This window comes from Triturus cristatus, chromosome 11 (genome assembly GCF_964204655.1).
Source record: "Triturus cristatus chromosome 11, aTriCri1.1, whole genome shotgun sequence".
Classification (NCBI taxonomy): domain Eukaryota; kingdom Metazoa; phylum Chordata; class Amphibia; order Caudata; family Salamandridae; genus Triturus; species Triturus cristatus.
The window spans coordinates 4608038-4623968 of record NC_140594.1 but is presented as its reverse complement, the minus strand read 5'-3'; the positions used below and the strand labels follow the sequence as shown (position 1 = coordinate 4623968).

The 15931-nt window shown below is 55.9% G+C and overlaps 1 protein-coding gene across 2 annotated transcripts in view; it reads left to right on the top strand.

The window, feature by feature from the left end:
- The window catches only part of DHX37 (DEAH-box helicase 37), a 536866-nt gene that overhangs the window by 308974 nt on the left and 211961 nt on the right, over positions 1-15931 (top strand). The gene's annotated exons all lie outside the window — the stretch shown is intronic.

Genomic DNA, 15931 nt, shown 5'->3' with positions numbered 1-15931 from the left:
CTATAAATTTCACCGGGCTGATCGCCCAGTTGGTAAGGGAGGTGGCCTTGCCATCCTGTATAGAGCTTATTGGGCTCTTCATAGCGAAACTTCCAGTCTCTGGGGTGAGTGCGAAGCCTTGGATTTCAGCGTGCGGCTCTCAGCCCATTTCACACTGGGTGGGTCTCTTATCTATCGTCCCCCAGGTCCGCTTTTCTTAAATCATGCAGGGATGCTGTGGCCGAACGAGCATTGCGCTTTTCACATTATCTGATTCTTGGGGATGTTCATCTTCATTTGGACCAACATGAGGCGCATGACCCTGCTGCTTTCCTCGACCCCCTCCAATCGGTCCAACTTTGTCAACGGGTCATGCATCCGACCCATCAAGGAGACCATACATTAGACCCCATCTGCTCGAATTTTCCGATTCAGGTCGACAAACCTTTGCCCGTCTCTTGAACGGACCACTTCCCGATCTTTTTTTCTTGGGAAACCACGCGGCCAGTTCAGTCGGCTGCCTGTCATCGTCCGCCAGCCTTTAGCAAAATTGACCCTCTCCAGTTTATTAGCTCTTTGGCTGCTTCCTGGCCAACCCCTCAAGACAGTCTAGAGGGGTATGTGAACAGGTTTAAGACTTGGATCGCTGATTCGGTGTCCGCTCTTGTGGCTCCCTGCCAGCCTAAGTTGGCAAGAGATTCACCTTCCAAACCATGGTTTTCCCATGAGTTGAGAGCCCTTCAATATGAATGCAAAGTATTGGAGAGGGTGTGGCGTTCTAGTGGCTACGGTCCCTTGTCCAAAATCGCACTTAGGGCTAAACAAACAAGAAGAATCTCTGCCTGAGGAGGAGGCACCGGGAAAGCTGTAGGAGGAAGACTGTCCCTGTCCTGGGGGATTGGCCTGCAGTGGTGACCTTGCTGCCAAAGGGGAGAAGAGAAGCTGTTGCTGAAGACTTTGCTTTATTTTTTACTTTCAAGACTTGTGCTTTTCAAAATGATCTCCAAGGGCTTGGAACTGAGCTTGCCCCCTGAACTGAGCCCCAGGACCATTGGGCTCTACCTGATCTTCACTCGCCTGCCGCTGGACTGTGGTGTCCTTTCCCTCGCCGGAGCTGTGACCCTCGTGCCCCAGTCCCTCCTTGAGCCGTGACCAGGACTGCTTAGCCGCCCCCACCTTGGGAAGAGCCTCGCTCGATCTGAGTCGCTCCCCCTACGCTGTGCTGGGCTGCCCCTGTCACCTCGCTCGCTGGAGGCTCGCTGCGCACCTTCACCCTCTCGCCGGAATCGGCGTTGTGAGCATCTCCAAGCCTCGGACGGCCCGGACGTAACCTGCGTGCCCGGCTGCCCCGCTTTGTTCACCCGCCACCTGCAACACCCCGCTCTTGTCGTGAGCCTGAAGATCAGACCCCCATCGTGAAGTGTGGGAGCCTCGGACGCCGCCTCGCCCTTCTGTCGGAGGGCCGCTGAAATCCCGCACCCGCCTTTGCGTCAAGAAACAAGGTACAGTACTTACGAACTCGACCGCGAGCTCGCATCGGATCCAGGGTCCGCAACGTTCTGATTTCCCTGTCATCTGCCGTGAGCTTCCCGGGCGCCGCCTCAGCACGAAGTGCGCTGAGGCCTACAGTTACCTTGTGCCCGCCTAAAGAACTTTCCGTAACAAAGAGACTTTACCGTATTTCCAAGAGTTGTGGCCCCATCAGTTCAACGTTACTGGGCCTTGTATTTGAATCTGCTGAAACTACATAAAAGCTTATTTTTATATACTACCTGATTGGTGTCCGTTTGTGGTGCATGCAAGGGGTTTACTGTATGTGTAATTGCATTTGCTTAACCGTGTACGCCTGAGACTTAGCCTAGACTGCTCGCGCCACGCACCTAGAGGGTGAGCAGGGGTTATTCTGGGGAGTCATCCTTCGCCCTGACAAGAAGTAAAGGGTCCCTGCTTGTTGTGGGTTCACACCTGCGTCGACCAGAGCCCCCTCCTTTCTAACATTGGTGGCAGCGGTGAGGATTTACGGATTTGCATTTGTGGTTTGCGTATAGTGAATCACAGATCACCACGTAGTGAGAGCAGACCAGTAACACAGCCACAAGACTAGAAATTGTTTTTGTTTTGCCAAGAATCTCCGTTGTTTAAGCCATGCCTGGTTCACTCCCCGCCGGTAGGGCAGCCTCTATAATCTCTGGAGTAGATGACATAGATTGGGGAGAAGGTGCACTTGAGGACTATACAAATGAAGAATTGAAAGGTTTTTGCTCCAAGTTCAGAATTGCCCAAACTGGATTGAGAAACAAGACCCAAATCGTGAAGGCGCTGAGGGCCTGGTATGAGTCAAGGGCACCAGAGAATCAGGTGGAAATGGTTCCACCAGAAAGTGTCCATGAGTTTGGCAGAGGCCTGTCGCCAGAAGAGTTGGCAGACAGGGCAGCAACCCGGGCACACGAGGTGGAGATGGCAAAACGTCATGGGCAGATGGATATGGAAAAACAAAGATTAGCCATGGAAGAAAAGAAACTACAATTAGAGCATGACATGAAGCTGAGGGAGCTGGAGCTGAAAGCAAAAAGTTTGGAGCTTTATCCCTCTGGTGGCAGCACACCGCCAGCACCGGCGGAACCAAGAGTTTATATTCCCAAGGATGTAGTGAAGGAGTTCTTCAAGAATGACGACATCGGGCAGTGGTTCAGAGCCTACGAGGTAGCCATGTCTTCCCACCGGGTCCCTGAGAGAGATTGGGGAGCGGGGTTGTGGGGACGGTTCCTGAGTGAAGGGCGGGACACACTGTTAGATTTACCTGCTGATGTTCATAATTCTTACGCCCATATGAATAAGCATTGATGACTAGGTATGGGTTGACCCCTGAGTTATATCGACAGAGGTTCAGGGGTTGCACTAAGATTCCCAATAGTACGTATGTGGAGTATGTGACTTTCTTTTGCAGAGCGCTGGATGGTTGGGTAAAGGGTAGTAAGGTAAATGATTATCAAGGGCTTCTTGATTTAATGGCATGGGAGCACTTGTCCAGTAATTGTTTTCCTGAGCTACGCCAGCACCTGATAGATAGTAGGGTGACTAACCCGAGGAAGCTTGCTGAGGAGGCGGACCGCTGGGTCAGTACCAGGGTCCACAAGGGTACCGTGGGAGATTCCGCCAAAGGTGGGCAGGGTCCCCAGCAAAAGAGTGGGAGGGACAGGGGTAAACAGAAGCAGTTCCAAAAAGGGCCCCAAAGTAGTCCCCAAGGGAACCAAGGGAAGGGTTCTCAGCCTCCCCCACCCCGAAACCGACCGGGGCCCCGACAGGTCCTCCTGTTCAGAAGGGGCCCGTAAGATGTTACAGGTGTGACAATTTGGGGCATTTTGCCTCTGATGTAAAGTGTCCATTGTTTGGTAAACCAGCACCCACTGGTGCTCCACCCCGGCAGGTGGCTAGTGTAGCCTTGGGGAGGAGAGGGATGTCCAAGGTGGGTGGGGTCCCGCAGAGATGTCCCTGGTCTCGCTAGGAGACCGTGAAGTGGTCCCTCCAACCCAGCTGCCTGAGAACACTAAGAAGTACAGGCAGTGGGTGACCATAAATGGCCATAGGGTGGAAGCTCTTAGAGATACAGGAGCCAGTGTGACAGCTGTCAGGTGTCACCTGGTGTCTCAAGAGCAGGTGGTCCCCAATGCATTCTACCCCGTTGTTGCCGCTGACAACACAGAGAGACACTGCAAGGTGGCTCAGGTTCCCTTTGAGTGGGGGGGGGGGTCTCTGGTACTCTTCAGGTAGCTGTGAGGCCCGCCATGCCTGTAGACTGTTTGTTAGGGAACGATTTGGAGAGCTCACCTTGGGCTAAGGTGGAGCGGAGTGCTCACCTGGAGATGTTGGGTATGCCGGATTGGGCGTGTGTCACCACACGGTCCATGGCAGCCAGTAGAGGTACTCAAGAGGTCCTGGAGCCTGAGAGGGAGGCCCAGGAACCGGCCTCAGAGAGAAGGAGAAAGGGGCGCGGGAAGCCGGCCCCTGAAGTTCCCACGGTCCAGGAGGAAGCAGACCTTGAGGGGGATGCCCTGGAGCCTACAGGGGAACAGATAGCTGAACTGGGAGACCTGCCGGAGCTGACCCATTGGCAGCAGGAAGGGGGTCCCACCAGGGAGGACTTTTGCAAGGCACAGAAGGAGTGCCCTTCTCTCGTGGGTATGCGGCAGCAGGCTGCAGACCAGGCCGCAGGTGATCAGTCAGGATCACATTTCGTTTACTGGGAGAACGACCTCCTATATACAGAGCCTAAGGTTGCTGAGCCTGGGTCAGCCCGTGTGCTGGTGGTACCCCAGGACTTCAGAGCCTTCCTACTGGGGCTGGCTCACGATGTGCCATTGGCAGGGCATTTGGGGCAGGACAAGACCTTTGAAAGGCTTGTCACCCACTTTTTTTGGCCTCAAATGCGCAGGAGTTCGGATACTCACTGCAGGACATGCCAGACTTGCCAGGCAAGTGGAAAGAGTGGAAGGAAGCAGAAGGCTCCACTCCAGCCCTTCCCTGTGGTCGGTACCCCATTCCAGCGAGTGTGGATTGACATTATAGGGCCACTGGACCCCAGGACAGCGATGGGCAAGAGGTTCATCCTGGTGGACCATGCCACCCGGTACCCGGAAGCCATTCCTCTGAGGACAGTGACGGCCTCCGTGGTGGGACGTGCACTGATGGGAATTTTCTCCCGAGTGGGATTCCCTCTAGAGGTGGTGTCTGATCGAGGTACCAATTTCATGTCCAAGTACATGAAATCTCTTTGGCAAGAGTGTGGTGTAACCTACAAGTTCACCACACCTTACCACCCCCAAGGAAACGGGTTGGTTGAGAGATTCAACCGAACCCTCAAAGGCATGATAGTGGGCCTAGAAGGACCCATGAGGCGTAAGTGGGACGTCCTCTTACCATGCCTTCTCTTCGCTTACCATGAGGTGCCACAGAAGTCTCTGGGGTTCAGTCCCTTTGAGCTTCTGTATGGTCACCCAGTCAGAGGACCTCTAAGTCTGGTCAAGGAAGGCTGGGAGCAATCTCCCAGGAAACCTCCCCAGAATGTATATAGCTACATGCTGGCCTTCAGGAATCAGACTAGGCGATTCAGGCAACTTGCTGAGGCAAATCTGGAAGCCAGCCAGGAGGAGATGAAGCGGTGGTACGACCAGAATGCCACTCTGGTAGAGCTTCAGCCTGGACAAAAGGTATGGGTCTTGGCCCCCGTGGAGCCGTGTGCGCTCCAGGATAAGTGGACCGGTCCCTTTGAGGTGGTGGAGCGCAAGAGTCCTGTTACCTACGTGGTGGACCTGAAGTCTCCTAGGAACCCCTTAAGGGTCCTACATGTCAACCGCCTCAAGCCCCACTTGGAGAGGTCCCAAGTGGGCATGCTCTTGGCAACAGATGCTGGAATGGAAGAGGAGTCCGAACCTCTTCCTGACCTCCTGTCAGCCAAGGAGCAAGATGGGTCAGTGGATGGTGTCATCCTCTCTTCCACCCTGACCCCTGAGCAACAGAATGATTGTCGCCAGTTGCTGGGACAATTTTCTGATCTGTTTTCCCTGGTCCCTGGTGTCACTGATTGGTGCGTCCATGATGTGGACACTGGGGATAGTCCACCTGTGCGGCACAAGGCCTACAGGGTGACTGACAGGGTGAGGACATGCATCAAGGAGGAGGTCTCCAAGATGTTTGCACTCGGGGTAATTGAGTCTTCTAGCAGTCCTTGGGCCAGCCCCGTGGTCTTGGTCCCAAAGGCTGCAGCGCCGGGAGCCACACCCGAACTCCGGTTCTGTGTGGATTACAGAGGACTCAATTCAGTCACTAGGACTGACGCACACCCCATCCCCAGAGCTGTTGAGCTCATCGATCGGCTAGGGGCTGCCAACTACCTCAGCACGTTTGATTTAACGTCTGGGTATTGGCAGATCGCCTTGACCGAGGGGGCCAAAGAGAGGTCAGCATTTTCCACCCCAGATGGGCACTACCAGTTCCGGGTTATGCCATTTGGGATGAAGAATGCCCCTGCCACCTTCCAGAGATTGGTCAACCAGGTGTTGGCTGGGCTGGATTCGTTCAGTGCAGCCTACCTGGATGACATCGCGGTGTTCAGCTCCACTTGGGAGGAACACCTGCGACACCTCTGGGAAGTGTTGATGGCGCTGCGCAAGGCAGGCCTCACGATCAAGGCGAGTAAGTGCCAGATCGGGCAGGGTTCCGTGGTGTACTTGGGGCACCAAGTTGGGAGTGGCCAGGTGGCACCCCTTCAGCCCAAGATAGAAACCATCCTGAATTGGGAGGCGCCCAAAACCCAGACAGAGGTGAGAGCCTTCCTAGGTCTCACCGGGTACTACAGGAGGTTTGTCAAGGGGTATGGCAACATGGTTGCCCCCTTGACAGCGCTGACTTCGAAGAAGCAGCCCAGGAAAGTGATTTGGACTGACACCTGTCAAAAAGCTTTTGAGGCCTTGAAAACTGCTATGTGCACGGCGCCCGTGCTCTTGGCTCCCAACTTCTCCAAAGAGTTTATCGTTCAGACAGACGCTTCAGAGCATGGTGTGGGGGCTGTTCTTTCACAGATTAATGAGGAGGGCTTAGATCAACCCGTAGCCTTTCTTAGCAGGAGGTTACTTCCACGGGAACAGAGGTGGAGTGCTATTGAGCGAGAGGCATTTGCTGTGGTCTGGGCGCTGAAGAAGCTAAGACCCTACTTGTTTGGGTCTCACTTCCGGGTTCAGACGGACCACAGGCCCCTCAGATGGTTGATGCATATGAGGGGTGAGAATCCAAAGCTGTTGAGGTGGTCCATTTCCCTACAGGGTATGGATTTAACGGTGGAACATCGCCCTGGTACAGATCACGCCAATGCTGACGGTCTGTCCAGATTTTTCCGCCTTAATGATGAGGAACTCCCTGGGGTAGGGTAGTTCTCCCCACTTTTCAGCTGGAGGGGACACGTGTTAGACCTGGCACCTTGGCGTGAGTCCCCCTCCCTCTTTTTGTCGCTGTGCCTCATGTGTTTTTATGGTGTTGGCCGCTCAGCGCGCTGTGCCACTGCCAACCAGTGTCGCGGTGCGAGTGCTCCCTATGTAAATTGTATATGTTGGTTGGATTCCATGATTGGATTGTTTGATTTACTGTCAGACCCCTGTAAAGTACGCCAGGAGCGCCAGGGCATGTAAATGCAAACACCGCTGGTGGGCTTACAGCACGGGTTGTGCCACCCACAGAAGCGGCCGGTAAAATACGTCTAAGGTCTGCCACCGCAGAACCTGCGTGCAGTCTGGTACTGACATGCTGACTGGCAAGTGCCCACACTTGCCGGTCCCTGAAACCTTCCCTTAGCTGCATGTTAGTCACCCCTCTGGTAGGCCCACGGGCAGGGTGCGTTGTGAGCATAAGGTAGGACAAGCCTAGACGCGTGGCATGTCCTAGTAGTGAATTACCGCCATCGTGTTGTTCACTACTGCAAGGCTACCCTGTTCTCATAGGCCAGTATGGGCGGCTTGGATTGTTACACCCTATGATCCTAACCGACCCAGGGAACATGGTAGAAGGTCGAGTTTAGTATGCCTGAACTCGGAATAATAAGGTACACCTTTTCGCAAGGTTTATTTTAATATTCCGGGTTTGCAAATGCCGCTTTTTAGAAAGCTGGCCTTTGCTTGCCTAAACATTTCAGCCGCCTCTGCGTGATGTGTATCTGATGTCTGGCTGGTGTGAGTGACAGGGCTGGGGGAACCCAGATGGGCAGGGCTAGGTAGCCTGGTGGTGAATAGGACGATCGACAGGTAGATGGGTGGGAGGAGTGCTCCTAGGCTCTGAATAGGATAGTGCTCTGCCACCTCAATGCTGGCTCCGCCCCCTGTGGAGCGTCTGAGGACTCTGCCCTGTACTCTGAAAGAAGAAGCCTGCATCGCGTAAACAAAGTGCTCAGAAACCGGACTGGACTAGGCAAGGGCCCCCCTGGCCTGGGAGAACAAAAGATTTGCTGTATAAATGGAGGAGCCCTGCTCCTAAGAAACTAGATCCGCTTTTGACCAAGAAGAATCTCTGCCTGAGGAGGAGGCACCGGGAAAGCTGTAGGAGGAAGACTGTCCCTGTCCTGGGGGATTGGCCTGCAGTGGTGACCTTGCTGCCAAAGGGGAGAAGAGAAGCTGTTGTTGAAGACTTTGCTTTATTTTTTACTTTCAAGACTTGTGCTTTTCAAAACGATCTCCAAGGGCTTGGAACTGAGCTTGCCCCCTGAACTGAGCCCCAGGACCATTGGGCTCTACCTGATCTTCACTCGCCTGCCGCTGGACTGTGGTGTCCTTTCCCTCGCCGGAGCTGTGACCCTCGTGCCCCAGTCCCTCCTTGAGCCGTGACCAGGACTGCTTAGCCGCCCCCACCTTGGGAAGAGCCTCGCTCGATCTGAGTCGCTCCCCCTACGCTGTGCTGGGCTGCCCCTGTCACCTCGCTCGCTGGAGGCTCGCTGCGCACCTTCACCCTCCCGCCGGAATCGGCGTTGTGAGCATCTCCAAGCCTCGGACGGCCCGGACGTAACCTGCGTGCCCGGCTGCCCCGCTTTGTTCACCCGCCACCTGCAACACCCCGCTCTTGTCGTGAGCCTGAAGATCAGACCCCCATCGTGAAGTGTGGGAGCCTCGGACGCCGCCTCGCCCTTCTGTCGAAGGGCCGCTGAAATCCCGCACCCGCCTTTGCGTCAAGAAACAAGGTACTGTACTTACGAACTCGACCGCGAGCTCGCATCGGATCCAGGGTCCGCAACGTTCTGATTTCCCTGTCATCTGCCGTGAGCTTCCCGGGCGCCGCCTCAGCACGAAGTGCGCTGAGGCCTACAGTTACCTTGTGCCCGCCTAAAGAACTTTCCGTAACAAAGAGACTTTACCGTATTTCCAAGAGTTGTGGCCCCATCAGTTCAACGTTACTGGGCCTTGTATTTGAATCTGCTGAAACTACATAAAAGCTTATTTTTATATACTACCTGATTGGTGTCCGTTTGTGGTGCATGCAAGGGGTTTACTGTATGTGTAATTGCATTTGCTTAACCGTGTACGCCTGAGACTTAGCCTAGACTGCTCGCGCCACGCACCTAGAGGGTGAGCAGGGGTTATTCTGGGGAGTCATCCTTCGCCCTGACAAGAAGTAAAGGGTCCCTGCTTGTTGTGGGTTCACACCTGCGTCAACCAGAGCCCCCTCATTTCTAACACACGCACACACACATGCATACACACTTACAAAGGCACGCAGACAGGCACACACAGACACGTGCACACACACACCAGTACCTGTTGGGGATCAGCTGCTGGTGTCCACACGCGGGTCCTGCACGTACCTCACTGGTGCACACCAGGGTTTGCCCATACATACAGTGCATCGTGCGTTGACACAGCCTTTTCTCTGCACAGTGTAGTACACAAATGGCCTTGTGCTGGGAGTGGGTTTTCTTCCTTTCAACAATGCGCCGACCCCGTTCTCTCCAAGTAAACCCCGCGTGAGCACTCCTTTTGTTAGGCCTCGAGGCGTTGGGCCTGCTCTCCAGGGGTCTGTGTGCTGCAGACAAATGACACCCCTGCTGCTTGTGCGCTCCCTGACAAAGGGGGAGGCTCACCTTTCTGTTCACTGAAGCATCGCGGCCCTGCGCAAGCTAGCAGCACTAGAATGTTCATCCTTCCGAGCTCGATAAAATGAGCACAGTTCTTTATCTATTAAAACAAGACTTCAGAGAGAAACACCCCATCTCTAAACATTACCCAGAGGAGCAACGTAGCGCACCGAATCTTCGCAAGGCTGGTGGGTGGACTTAGGTGAATGGGTCTCGTTGCAACATTTAAAATATAATGTAAATGCGATTTGTGTGCCCCTGTCGGATTACTGAACAGGTTCAGGCCCTCGAGATGCAGAGACAGGCCAATCCTCTACACACATGCAAACTTAGCGTAATAAGGGCCAACAAAAAGTTAGGATGACTAATTTATATGCACTCAAGCAAAATGATGCTGCTATTCAGCAGGTGCTCGTAGAAGTCAGAGGGAGTTTGCCAGCCCCGAAGTCAAGATGAGTGAGACATCCGAAACTTCAGAGACTTTACCATTCTGATTTTAAACACTATGATTTCTCTTCATCGGGTGCAGTGACGTTTCCCAAAACAGGGTCTTTAAGGGAAACCCACACATGACCGAAATCCTGAGACAGGGCACTGTATTCAGCAGACAGGTTTAGTCTGACATCCGGGCACAGGAGAGCTGTGTTCCTCCCTCTCCCTTCAGTCGTAGCCTGGAGGTGGACTGTACCTTCAGTCCTGGAAACGCCCGCCTGGGACTGGAACACCAGAGGGCATGACAGGCTTTCACATGGCATAGATCTCAGCTCTCGGCGCTCAGGTATAGACAGCAGGAGGTGGGTCCCAGCCAACCTGGGCTTCCATAAAGACCTGCGTGCGTTGCAGCGCCGCTCCTGGGAGGGAGTGAACTCAGCTGGGACGGGGTGTGGAAGACACGAGTCCCTCGCTGCCTCTTGCTTGTGGCCCGACTAATGAAGGCTGTCATTCACATGTAACGCCCTGAGCCAGCAAGTCCGAATTCTCCCAAAGAAACGACTGTGTTGACACAGCCTTTTCTCTGCACAGTGTAGTACACAAATGGCCTTGTGCTGGGAGTGTGCTTTCTTCCTTCCAACAATGCGTCGGCCCCGTTCTCTCCGAGTAAACACCGCGTGAGCGCTCCTTTTGTTAGCGCCTCGAGGCGTTGGGCCTGCTCTCCAGGGGTCTGTGTGCTGCAGACAAATGACACCCCTGCTGCTTGTGTGCTCCCTGACAAAGGGGGAGGCTCACCTTACTGTTCACTGAAGCCTCGAGGCCCTGCGCCTGTTAGCAGCACTAGGATGTTCATCCTTCAGAGATCGATAAAATGAGCACAATTCTTTATCTATTAAAACAAGACTTCAGAGAGAAACACCCCATCTCTAAACATTACCCCGAGGAGCAACGTAGCACACCGAATCTTCGCAAGGCTGGTGGGTGGACTTTGGTGAATGGGTCTCGTTGCAACATTTAATCTGAAAGAAACACGTTAGTTAGATTCCTCACCTTAGAATATCCCCAGGCGTCAGACTGGATCCGGAAGATTTTTCGTCAGCAATACCCCTTGCGCGTCGCTAGGCGTCGTCTGCGGCTCCGCGTCCGTCGTCGGCGTCGTGCGCCGGAATGACGTCGTCGGAGTACTTAGACGCCGCCCTCGCGCGCTGACGTCAGTTCTTCTTTTTTCCGCGCCAGTAAGCGCAGATCCGGGAGAGCTACCCCTTTTAGTCTTTTTTGACTAAGTTTTTTGATCCTTTTTGATCTTGTCTCGACTCCGGTGCCGGTGGGATGCCTGGTTTCAAAGCCTGTGCTGACTGCAACCGCTTCATGTCGGTTACCGATCATCACCGCCGGTGCCTTTACTGTTTGGGCCTCGACCACGACGCGGAGTCGTGTTCGGACTGCAAGGCCCTGACCTCGAAGGCTAGACGGGAGCGGTCCCGTAAGCTCCTCGAGCTTCGCCACTCGGCTCCGCGCCCCTCTCGATCCCGGTCCAGGAGGAGGTCCAAGGATCGGTCGCGGAGCCGCAGCCGACGTCATCATCGCTCGTCTGGCTCCAAGTCTTCGGGTAAGTCGAAGCACTCCAAGAAGTCCAAGAGGCGACACCGCTCTTCAGACTCCCCTCGCCGGTCGCGCGACTCGGCCGAGGGTCAGGGTGGTTCCACCCCCGCGGCTCCAGCGGAGCCGCAGGCGCCGCGCAAGTCCCCATACCCGCCGGTCCCTGGGACTGACGCGACGCCGGCGGAAGTCAGTGCCTTCCTCTCGGCCATGAGAAGCCTGGCTCCGCCGTCGACGCCCGCTGGCGCGCCTTCGGGCCCCGCGGACCCGACTGGGCAACCTTGCATGCCGGCGGCCCCGGCGCCGTCGCCGGCTCCGGCCTCGACGCCGCAGGTTCCCGAGGGACTCGTCCCCGCCGACGCCGGTCGACCTCGTCACGCCTCCTCCGCCGGCGTCGAAACCGGTTCCACCTCCGACGCCGGCTCCGCTCAGCGTCGAGCCCCAGTTTAGCCCCGCTCCGGACCCGGCGCAGTTACGGCGTCGATGGGACGCCGCGTACGGCGCCGTTAGAGACACATTATGTCTATCGTCCGGCTCCGATCCTTCCTCCTGTTTACCAGGAATCGGATGACGGGGGCGAATGGGAGGGGTCCGAGGATCCTATGGCCATTCAGGCTCAGCTGTCACAGCACTGGGCAGATGAACTGGGGGAGGCCAGTGGTCTGGATACCTCACCAGACACTGGATTCATCTCTCCTCCGACTGTGGCTTCGGAGGAGGGTGCTGCTTTCTCTGTGGTGCTGCGCAAGGCGGCCGCAGCCCTTGGGCTCGAGCTGCCTGCCGTGGCTGTGAGGACTAACGTCCTCACTGAGGTGCTTCAGTCTGCAGCAAGCTCCACTGAGCCTCTGCTGCAGTTCAATGAGGCCCTCATTGACGTTCTGCAGGGCACCTGGTCCAAGCCCTCCACAGTTCCTCCTGTGGACAGGAACGTCGCCAGGCGCCACCGCCCTGCTCCGGGCGACCCCAGTTTTCTGTCCCAACACCCCACCCCGAGAGCCTGGTTATCCAGGCTTCTACCTCCCAATCCTCCTTCCCGACTGCTCCGCTGGACCGGGATTCCAAGAGACTGGAACAGTTTGGCAAAAAGCTGTTCTCCTCCCTTAGTTTGGGTCTGCGGTCCTTGAACACCGCCTGTCTTTTGGACCGTTATTCCCACTCTCTGTGGGATACGGTGGAGGACGTGCTGCCCCTGTGCCCGGAGGAGGCCCGGACACGACTTACCCAGGCTCTGGCCGATGGGAGGGATGCAGCACGACATGCAATCAGATGTGGGCTTGACACTACGGACTCGCTGGGTAGGGCGATTTCTACCATGGTGGCGCTTAGACGTCACGCCTGGCTACGGTCCACGTCCTTTTCGGGGGATGTCCAGAGCACTCTCATGGACATGCCCTTTGATGGCACTCGCCTTTTTGGTGAGAAAGCGGACAGTGCGCTGAATCGCTTTAAGGACTCCCGGGCTACGGCCAAGTCCTTGGGCCTCTCGGCCCCGCGGTTGCAAACTTCCGCTTTTCGCCCCTTTCGTGGCCAAGGAAGGGGTGCCTCCTCACGTCCGCCTAGCCACCAGCCGCAGAACCAACCTGCGCGCGGTCGCGGACGTGGTTTCCGCCGAGGAGGTTCTGGAGGACGACGCGGTCAGCCCACATCCACCCCGGCAGCATCCGCCTCAAAGCCTTCCTAGTCCGAGCTTTCAGGCCCATTCCACGCCAGTGGGCGGCAGAGTTCGCCATCACCTGCTCCACTGGCGGTCCATCACATCGGACAGGTGGGTGCTGCAAATCGTCCGAAGGGGCTACTCCCTCCCCTTCGAGACGACCCCTCCAGCCATGCCACCGCAGCACCACCGTATCTCGGGGGATCATTTGAATCTTCTCCACGAGGAAGTTTCGGCCCTCTTTGCCAAGAGGGCCGTCGAGCGCGTTCCGAGCCCAGAAGTAGGTTGTGGTTTTTATTCCCACTATTTTCTGGTTCCCAAGAAGGGCAAAGGGGGCCTACGCCCTATCTTGGACCTCCGGAACGTCAATATTCCTCCGGAAGGAACGGTTCAAAATGTTAACTCTGGCTCAGGTTCTAGCTGCCCTAGACCCTGGAGACTGGATGGTAGCGTTGGACTTGCAGGACGCATATTTCCACATCCCCGTCCTGCCGGCCCACCGGCGTTACCTGCGGTTCACGGTGGGTCAAGAGCACTTTCAGTTTACCGTGCTGCCCTTCGGCCTTACCAGTGCCCCTCGGGTGTTCACGAAAGTGATGGCGGTGGTCGCAGCTCATCTGCGCAGATCAGGGGTTCCAGTCTTCCCCTATCTCGACGACTGGTTGTTGAAGGCGGGCTCGCCCCAGGCAGTCGTCTCCCACCTCCAGACTACGGCGGATCTCCTGCATTTGCTGGGGTTTTCCATCAACGTGCCGAAGTCACACCTGAGTCCCTCTCAGAAGCTCCTCTTCATCGGAGCGGTTCTCGATTCGGCGCAGTTCCGGCGGATAGACCCGGAACAGCGGGTCCGGGATATTCAGGCCCTGATTCCCATCTTTCGGCCTCTATCCTGGGTTTCGGTCAGGCTAGTGTTGCGGCTTCTGGGGCTGATGGCCTCCTGCATCCTACTAGTGCATCACGCCAGGCGGCGCATGCGGGCTCTGCAGTGGGACCCGAAGTTTCAGTGGGCCCAGCATCACGGCAACCTGTCCGACCACGTCTTGATCTAGGAGGGCACTGCACAGCAGTTGCAGTGGTGGCTCACGGACCGCGATTGGGTCACGGGCAAGAGCCTCTCCCTTCCCCAACCAGAGCATGTCGTAGTGACGGATGCGTCCCTCCTAGGATGGGGTGGCCATATAAGAGAGGCGGAGATCAGAGGCCTCTGGTCTCGGGCGGAGTCTCGCCTCCACATCAACCTGTTGGAGTTGAGAGCGATCCGACTTGCACTGAAAGCCTTCCTTCCCTCTGTCAGGGGAAGTGTCGTGCAGGTGTTCACGGACAACACCACCGCCATGTGGTATTGCAACAAACAGGGCGGGGTGGGGTCGTGGACCTTTTGTCAGGAGGCTCTGCGCCTCTGGACGTGGCTGGAACACCAGGGCGTCACCCAAGTGGTTCAACATCTGGCGGGCTCTCTGAACGCCAGAGCAGACGAACTCAGCCGCCGGTGCATGATGGATCACGAATGTCGTCTGAACTCCGAAGTGGCGCAAGGTCTCTTTCAGCAGTGGGGAGAGCCTTGGTTAGATCTATTCGCCACCGAAGAGAACGCGCAATGTCAGCAGTTCTGCGCGTTGGAATTTCCAAGGCGGCACTCGCTCGGCGACGCTTTTCATCACGAGTGGAGTTGCGGTCTGTTGTACGCCTTTCCGCCTATACCACTTCTGCCCAGAGTGCTGAAGAAGATCAGGCACGACCGGGCCCAAGTCATCTTGGTGGCTCCGGATTGGGCACGAAGGTACTGGTATCCCGAGCTACTCAGTATGTTGACCGATCCTCCGATACGTCTGCCCCTTCGGGAGGATCTTCTGTCGCAGCAGCAGGGGACGGTCCTCCACCCGAACCTGTCCAGCCTCCACCTCCATGCGTGGAGATTGAGCGGCGGCAGTTGATGCCATTTGACTTGCCTCCTGAAGTCTGTGATATCATTCTGGCAGCCAGGCGTCCCTCCACAAAGACGGTATACGCCTGCCGGTGGAACAAATTTGTGGCATGGTGCACAGCAAAGGCTGTGGATCCCCTTTCCGCCCCTCTTTCTGAGGTTCTCCTCTTTCTTCTTTCTTTGGCCCGGCAGGGCTCTGCCCTGGGCACCTTGAAAGGTTATCTTGCTGCCCTCTCTGCCTTCTTACGGCTTCCTGATCAGCCTTCTCTTTTCAAGTCCCCTGTGGTTCAACGCTTTCTTAAAGGCATTACTCATACGTTCCCTCCTGTTCCTTTCGTAATGCCTCAGTGGGACTTGAATCTTGTTCTCACATTTCTAATGTGTGCTCCCTTTGAGCCTCTTCATAATTGTCCTCTTCATCTGCTGACGCTTAAGACTGCTTTTCTGGTAGCCATCACCTCGGCTAGACGGGTGAGTGAGCTCCAGGCTTTATCATCAAAGCCTCCTTTTCTCTCTGTTCATCCGGACAAGGTTGTCCTTTGGCCTCGTCCCTCCTTTCTTCCGAAAGTGGTGACTCCATTTCATCTTGGGCAGTCTGTCACCTTGCCCACCTTCTTTCCGCCTCCGCATCCTTCCAAAGAGGAAGAGAGGCTCCACCGTCTGGACCCAAAACGTACGCTCTCCTTTTATCTGGACCGCACAAAGCAGTTCCGGGTGGACGACCAACTTTTCGTTG